The sequence below is a fragment of the Mus pahari genome, chromosome 5 (assembly GCF_900095145.1).
Source record: "Mus pahari chromosome 5, PAHARI_EIJ_v1.1, whole genome shotgun sequence".
NCBI classification, from domain to species: domain Eukaryota; kingdom Metazoa; phylum Chordata; class Mammalia; order Rodentia; family Muridae; genus Mus; species Mus pahari.
Window position 1 is genome coordinate 30900501 of NC_034594.1, and position 8251 is coordinate 30908751.

Genomic DNA, 8251 nt, shown 5'->3' on the forward strand with positions numbered 1-8251 from the left:
TGGATCCTCGGCCTTTCTATCAGGAGACACCGAAGTCAGACTGACTCTCCAGACTATAGCCTGTAAGCCACGCTGATAAAATCCCATACACAGAAACACAGATATATGTAAACAGACAAACCGGTATTTCATCAGTTCTGTTCTCAGACAGACAGATAGATATTCCACAAGTTCTGTTCCTTTAGAGAACCCTAAAACAGATCATGGCCCACACTTGCAAAGTCTTCATTAGCTAACTGCCAACGAGGGAAAGGGATGGAAACAGCTAATACAAAATACACCGAAACAAAATCCAGGAGGTGGGGCTGGGGGTGGAGCTAAGTGTGAGGCACTTGCTCACCACAGTAAGGGTACCACAGAGAGGGTTAGGGTATGCACTTCCTGACCAAAGTTTTTGTTTTTGTTTTTGTTTTTGTTTGTTTGCTTGTTTTGACATTTATAAACATTTAGGGTTCCCACAAGTCCAAAAGACTACATTGAACTATCCAAAGGGGAGGTCTGCGCCAGCCTCCTCTCCCTGTCAAGTACAGCCCAAATAGTCCACCCGGCCTCCTCTCTCCTTTCACTGCCGGCCCTCTCAGGAGTCATTGGGAAGCCCGAACAGCTTCATAGTTCCAGCCTCCTGACTGCTGTCATATTTGCCATCTTTGTCATCACAGGCAAAAGCCAGCCCAGACCTCTTGGGGTGCCCAGCCACGGTGAAAATCGGGGACTCACACTGCACCTCCCATAGTTTGTCTCTTGTCTCTACTTCAGTTATATCAATGAACTGATCCTCCGAAGCCAACGCCAGCATTTCCCCATCGTAGCTAAAACTAAGGGTCCTCATGGGCCAATCTAGTCAGGAAACGCACCGCACGCACATTAACTCATCAACATCCCAGAGACTGACCAAGGTATCTGTGCTTCTTATGGCAGACTATTTCCCCATGGGGTCAAACTTGATACAGATGCAGTTAGAAGGATGGGCATTGATGGACTGCACGGGCTTCAGTTCTGGGTAGCTGAGGATGTTGATACAGCCGTTGCCTTTGGTCAAGAAGAACATGTTGTCGTTGTTCCACGAGATCTCATTGACCTCAAACTTGAACTGCTCCTCTGCTTTGGAGCCGTGTGTCTTGGCACCAATGAAGGTCACAACGTTTTCCTTGTTGCCCACTGCAATGGTCTGCCCATCAGGACTCCAGTAGATGTTAATGTTCTCCCCTTTCATGTTCACAGTGGCAATGCATTTTTGTAGTCCTCACATCCCAGATGCGAATGGGTTTATCTCCAGATGCGGTGACAAAGAGGGTCCAAGCTCTCCCCATGTCCCCGGTAGTTGTTTTCTTTCAAAAGCTGGTCCTTCTCCAGCAAGAACATGCTGACAGTCTTGTCGAAGGACCTGGAGGCCAAGCAACAGCCATTGCAGCTCCAGGCCACCAGAGTGCACCTTGGCACTGTGCGCTGGGAACTCGTGCGTCTTGCTGTGTCCTCGGAACAGCTCCTGCATCCAGAGCACACAAGGAGACAGGCCACTGCTCACAGAGCACCAGGGCACCATCGAGCCGGGGCCCGCTCTGGCTGAGGGCGGGGGACCCAAAACCAAGGTGGGCGCCGCCATGCCTCCCTCCGCAAGGACCGCGCGCCTGAAGCTGGAGACTTCCAGACAACAGAACTTGTGACTCATGTTTTCCTACATAGGCCGGATAAAATTTACATGTGTGGTCATTGTCAACAAAGCAGTGTACCAACTCTGGAGGTAGTCAAAAACAAAACAAAACAAAACAAAACAAACAAACAAACAACTGGTAGTAGTGGGGCGACATAGTAAATGGCACGGGTTCACAAATGATAATACAACCAGTATTAAATATTTAAGGCAAGGAGCTCTATACTCCTTCAACACAAATAGACTCGGAAGAGCCACTGCAGCATAGGGAGCACTGCGCCCTCTTCCTCACAGCTTGGGGATGTGAAAATAGCCAGGAACCACGATTAGTGAATAATCTACCTTACCTGTAACAATCAAAAAATACATAAATATATAAACATTTCCCCTTTATCAAGTGCTACCAAAGAAATTATGACACCACATATAGGTGTGTAAACTTTATAACACTTTGAAAATCAAATAGTTTATCTAGACACTTGCCTGGGAAAAATTTCCCGGAGGTCTTGCATATCCTAGAAATGGGGCTGAGGAAAACTTCCAGGCCAGGTTAGCAAGAACGTTCCCCATGCCTGTATGTAGCTGCAGCCTTTCTCGGTGCAGCCATGTGACGTGGAAATCTTTGCAATTTAATTTAGCAAATACTCTAAACTCTATATACTCTATACTACATACTCTGTACACGCTATACTCTGCACTGTATGCTCCATACACTCTACACTGTATGCTCCATACACTCTACACCCTATATTCTACACTCTATATTCTACACCCTATATTCTACACCCTATATTCTACACTCTATACACTGTACACTCTATACTGTATACTCTATATTGAATACTCGCCATTCTGTGTTTGCAAAGGCATTTTTTTCTGGGGACTTTCTTACTGTTTGAGATTTCTATCATCTGATACTTTCTTCTTTTTTAAAAAAGAATCTGTAATTCTCCAGTTGGGGTTTACTCACTGAATTAAAGACAACTAATGTCTTATTTCTAGACTGACAGCTAACATGTAGAGCATTTCTGGATGCCTTACTATGTCAGTAATTGATTGGAAAATCAGAGAATGAAAATCAATTTTTTTGATATCCATTTTAAAACTTTTCACTGTTGAAGAAAATCTTCTATAAAATAATATAAATGTATGCTAATAATACATATGTGTTAATGTGGAAATGTTTCATGGATTGCCTCTGTGTTTTACTAAAGCAGGCAATCAAAGTTTAACTGTATGTGAAAATTTCCAGCAATCCAATGGGCTGCTTTTCTGTTTATCACCCATGATTGCTTAGTCAAATAATAAAGAGAGGTCAGGGTTACTAGTGAACTACTTCCTGTTCAAAGAACTATAGTTTATTTTTAGAAATGAGCAAATAAGTAAATACATAAATAAATAGAAAAAGAAAATCAAAGAAAGGATTAAAATTTTAAAGCAACTCAGAGTGGTTTAACAAAAGTATTACAAAGATTTCATAAGTGTGCATTACACAAATATCCTTGTTATTTTTTTTAGTCTTTGATTTCTTGTTTATTTATTTTATTTGGACAGGTTCTAACTCTACAAAATGCCCTTCAAAAGCTTAGTAGCTCACTCAAACAGCAGAGTGTTTGCATTGAAAACTCTAGTCTCAAATCCTGGAAGTCATGTAACAAAATTCAGTGTGGGTAGGCACACAGGAACCCCAACACTAGGATGACAGAGTTGGGTGCATTGCTTAGAGCTCACTGGCCAGAAGCCTAGCTACCTGATGAACACAGGCTTTATCTCCCAAAATGTAGGCAATTCCTGAGGAATAGTGCCTGAGATTATACATACAAACACACACACATATCACACTCATACACACATACTCACATGCACACCACACATACACAACACCCCACACATACACCACACACACACACACACACACACACACACACACACACACACACACCACAAATACACTTAAGGATTCTTGTGATAATCAAAGTCAAAATTATTCTCCTGGAACCTAAAACTTTCAAATGCCAATAAAATTTCTTGTAGAGAACATAATATTGTAATTGCATCAGAATATATTTGAGAATAAAATACATATTCCCAAGTGTATGTAATAGTAAAACTTAAGGAAAACCCTGCTGTAGTGCCACGTCTCTTGTTTCCTAAGACTTGCGCCAATGCCATTGCTCAGCTAGAGACACAGGGATAACAAGTGGAGAATTATTTAAGCTCTCTAATGGTGACTTGAATTTTTTATGAAGAGACATCATTCCCCAGGTATTGCTTTCCTCATACCAAACAGTAACAGAAAAGACCCAACTATCAAGGACACTTCTTACACTGCCTCTTATGGTTTGAAGATGGAATGTAGTGCACAGGAGAGGTCAGGATTACTAGTAAACTACTTCCTGTTCAAAGAACTATAGTTTTAGTCCTAGCTAGTAGCAATAGATGCTGGGATAGAGCTGGAGGAAGGAGGTTGCTGGAGATATGTCCTTAGAACTAACCTGCCTGCCTCCTTCCTCTTCTTCTCCCTCCTCCTCTTGTCCTCCATCCCCCCATCTCTCTCTTTACTGTCCTCCAAGAAGTAAGTATGGAGCTGCCACATGTCCCTTCCCCTATGTCATTCTACCACACCACGGGTCCCAGAACTAGTGTTGCCAAGGCAAACAGCCTGATACCTCTGAAGCTATGAGCCAACACAATCTCTCCCTTTCTTTTGCTTTTCTTAGGAGTCTGTCACAGCCTCTGGAAATGTGGCTAAGACACCAACCTGCTCAAGTGCTCTGAGGATCATGTAAAGATAGGAAAGAAATCTGAACAAGGACATTAGCAACTGACACAAATTAGCTAGACTTTTGTGGTACTAAATGGCAAGTTTCAAGCTTTTTGTACTCATCTTCCTGTAAAAGGCGGAGGCCATTTAGAAATGTAATCCCTGGGAAAATAGTCTTAGGATGTGCAATTCTGTGACTCTCACAAATAAACCACAAATTACATAAAATTAAAAGCAATTTTCTGACTTTTCAGCACTGACCCTCAAATGGATGCATCTTATTCAAAGATCAAATCCTATCTTCCCACCCCACAAATCCAGCAAAAAATCATTTCTAAACATGAAGAAATCAGACTGAAATGAGCATCAGATGTCTAAATAGAAAATAGAAAACACCTGCTTCCTTTTGAAAGGGTGTTTCAGAATTAATTAGAAGGTATTGATTATAAATAAGCAATAACATGGTGGAAACGAAGAGCCAATTCCTTTAGACTGAGATATAGTATTGAGAATCAGTAATATCCAACTGAGTGCCACGTGTACCAACATCACGCTGGCTACAGAGCATAGCTGTAAAGTATTAAATGATTCCAAATCCTTCACTGTGTAGCTCTGTACCCCTCCCCAGCACACACCGCCATACGAATACATCCACAGAAATGATGATGCCTTTAAAATATTTCCAACCCGGAGTTCTTTTTCATCCCCCTCTGCTCCTTTTTTTTTTTCTAACAGTGGGGTCAAGCTGACATTTCCTAGAGGATTGCCCCTGTCTGTCAGCTAGAATGGCCATCCTCTCCGTGCTGACTCAGCCCGCCCTCACGCCACTAGCTGGACAGTACAAGGAAACCTTCACATTCTGCTAATTTTGTGTCCTGAGTAGAACAGGCTCCAGGCCAATTTCTTTAAAACAGAACAGATTTTCAGACATTTATACAATCACGTTTCTAATTACAGAGGGTCCAGAAAATAGATATTATTTCAGACTCGGATGGTTGGTTTCATCCCAAGTGAAAATCATTTCCTGTGTCACCCAGATGACTATCAGATATGAAGGCCATAATAATTACTCCTATTGTATCAGAGCATCATTGTAACTTGAAAAGCCAAGCTTTTGAGAAGACTACTATAAATAGAGTCAAGTTTTAAGCAACTAACAAAATTGGGGTAAAGGGGTAGGAATCAATCAGAGTTTAAATTTCCAGCCTTGTGACTTTGATTATCTGCCAGCCTTTTCTTCATCAGCAGCTGGGTAAAGGCTGCACAGAGCATATTACACAACTGACAGGGCTCTTCTCTTTCAAAGGCTTACTAATGGTCAATAGAACAGACTTCAACAGTTTAAAGTATGGCATTCTGTATTCTGCTTGATCTCTAGTTGATAATGATCTTGTCTCACTGAATTCATTAGGACAAAGTAAGTTAAAAGTAACTTACTACCTCATATCTTGGTGCCCTAAAATCAGAGCCCAGCAGGGCTGGGGAGGTACTTCTGTTGATAAGATGCTTGCTGCAGAATCATTGGAACATGAGTTTCATCAGATCAGTAGTGCATACACAATAGGACACAGTCATGTGCATCTGTAATCCTAACTTAGAAGGATTGCTGAGGATTGCTGGATTTGATCAGCTCCTGTTTCAGTGAGAGACTGTGTCTCAGAAGGTAAAGTGGAACACACTTGAAGAAAGCCCCTGTCATCGACCTCTGGCCTCTTCACATGACACATGTACATATGCAAACACAGATATGTAGTACATACAGACACAGACCAGAGCCTAGGACAGTGATGGCACAAATACACTGAAAAGATGCTATTGGGGGGGGGGGTGAGAAATTCAGCCAAAGTTGAGGGTGCAGGCATGAAAAAGAGAGTCAAGAGGATGAGAAGAGGATGTGGTCCTATATCAATACTAGGTTTGACCTGACCCATGATTCCACACCATAAAATTAACCATTGATCCCTTTATCAAGGGAGCCTTTGGTAGACCCCTGCCCATTAATCATTGAGATCCCTTCACTGGGGGAGGATCATAACCTCCTGGGAGCTTCAGCTTCCATCAGCCATTCCCTCGAAAAGGTCACTTATGGGTCATTAACAAGCCAGCATTCATATCTGGGGAAGAAAACATGGCCCTTGGAGGGTCCATACCTGCCACACAGAATTCCCACTCTATTCACAGCTAACAAGGAGTAGATGGGTCTTAGAGTACCCACACAAGATGCCGACAGCATCCACCACAGGCGAACGGTCCCACCCACTTGCTAATGACAAGTCACTCATAAATTAGAAAACCAAGCAGAGCTCAGTCAGATTTCAGACATCCTGAAAGGGTCACCTCAAAAATCAACAGGTGAAGTCACTGAGAGGAGATGCCTGGCAGTCTTAGCCCGTTGCCCTTAATTGAATTGTGCCCTATGACTTGTGTTTCCGTGGCTTGTTAACAATCTACAGCCCCTGACATAATGCATCCTTAACCTATTTTGGTGCTCTTAATTCAGAATTATTCCTTCTTCCCGCATGAGGGGAAAGCTGCCAGTTTTGAGAATACCCATTAAGTGAAAGGCATAAGGCAGAATGCTAACATTGGACTTGAAGCACAAGAATTGCACTTTATAAATCACAGAGAGCATTTCATTTTAATGGAAGACTAAAGTTTCCAATTGAGGGATTTGGGGCATAGAAAGAAATTACCTTTTCTAAAGTATAAAATTTATTTGTATCTGATGACCTCTGTTTTATGGAAACCCTTCACCCAGGACGAAATGCACATGTCTGTTGTGGCCCTCCCTGTGTCTCAGTGGTGAGCACTGGGGGTTGTAATCGCACCGCAGGTGGGCTTCCCTTCCCGTCTCTCTGACTTTGTGCTGGAGAGTTGGGGTAATGCACTGTTTCATGGTTGCACTGTGGTATTCTGAGGCAATCAAAACAAATCTAAGCCTTTATTACCCAACAGGTAGATGGGAAATAAGAATCCAAAAGTTATTGTTAGTGAAGAACAATAATTTTGGTAGTGCCTTTTCACAGATGAGTGTTTTGAAGCTATATACAACCATATATGTGTATACACAGAGGCTTAGCCACTGCACATACATACACACATGCAACATGCACACATAATTTAAAAAAAAAAAAACTCAGACATACCTTTCTAACTTCTGACTTTTCCTCCTCTCTATTTTAGGGTGATCAATTTCACTTGAACATCTAGAACCGTCAGTTTTATATTTTATTTATTATAAAAAGGAAAGAAAAGACTTACCTATATAAGAAAGTCTGTTTCTTTTTCCTCTGACCTAATCAATGACACTGGATTAAATATAGTGGCTTCCAAATCTTAACTGGAAATGGCAACTTGTCACAAAAGGCTTTGTTCAAAGGGCATGGGAATCCAGGGAGGGGGTCATCAGCCCTATTTTCAACAGAGACAGTTTGATTTCTACAACTCACAGACCAGATATTTGTCCTGGATTCTGCAGCCAGCCTAAGGCAGTGAGAGATTTTTTTTTTTTTTTTTCCTTTTCTGAAGCAAACAAGTCTCCCTGCCTCATACTGATCCAACCTAATTCTAGCCACGCAGCCTACGCATTATATATTTCCTATTTTGGGAAAAAACATTCCTGGAACAGGGAGTGGGCAGTGGACTCGATTCTACTTTCCGCTAAATTGAGACACCTTAAAGATAAGAAAAGCTGCCCCTTCTGTGACAGAGAAGCAGCTCGCTTTGCTACTGTGAAAAATCGCCACCTGGGGAAGGCAGGGAGGAGAGTGGTGGAGTGACTTCCGGTGTCAATCTGGCCTCCTCCTCCTCCTCCTCCTCCTCCTCCTCCTCCTCCT

At 42.2% G+C, this 8251-nt stretch overlaps 1 pseudogene; it reads right to left on the reverse strand.

Annotated features, from left to right (window-relative positions):
- Window positions 1-577: 577 nt before the first annotated feature.
- On the reverse strand, window positions 578-1603 carry LOC110322663 (annotated as a pseudogene).
- Between the last annotated feature and the right edge of the window lie 6648 nt (window positions 1604-8251).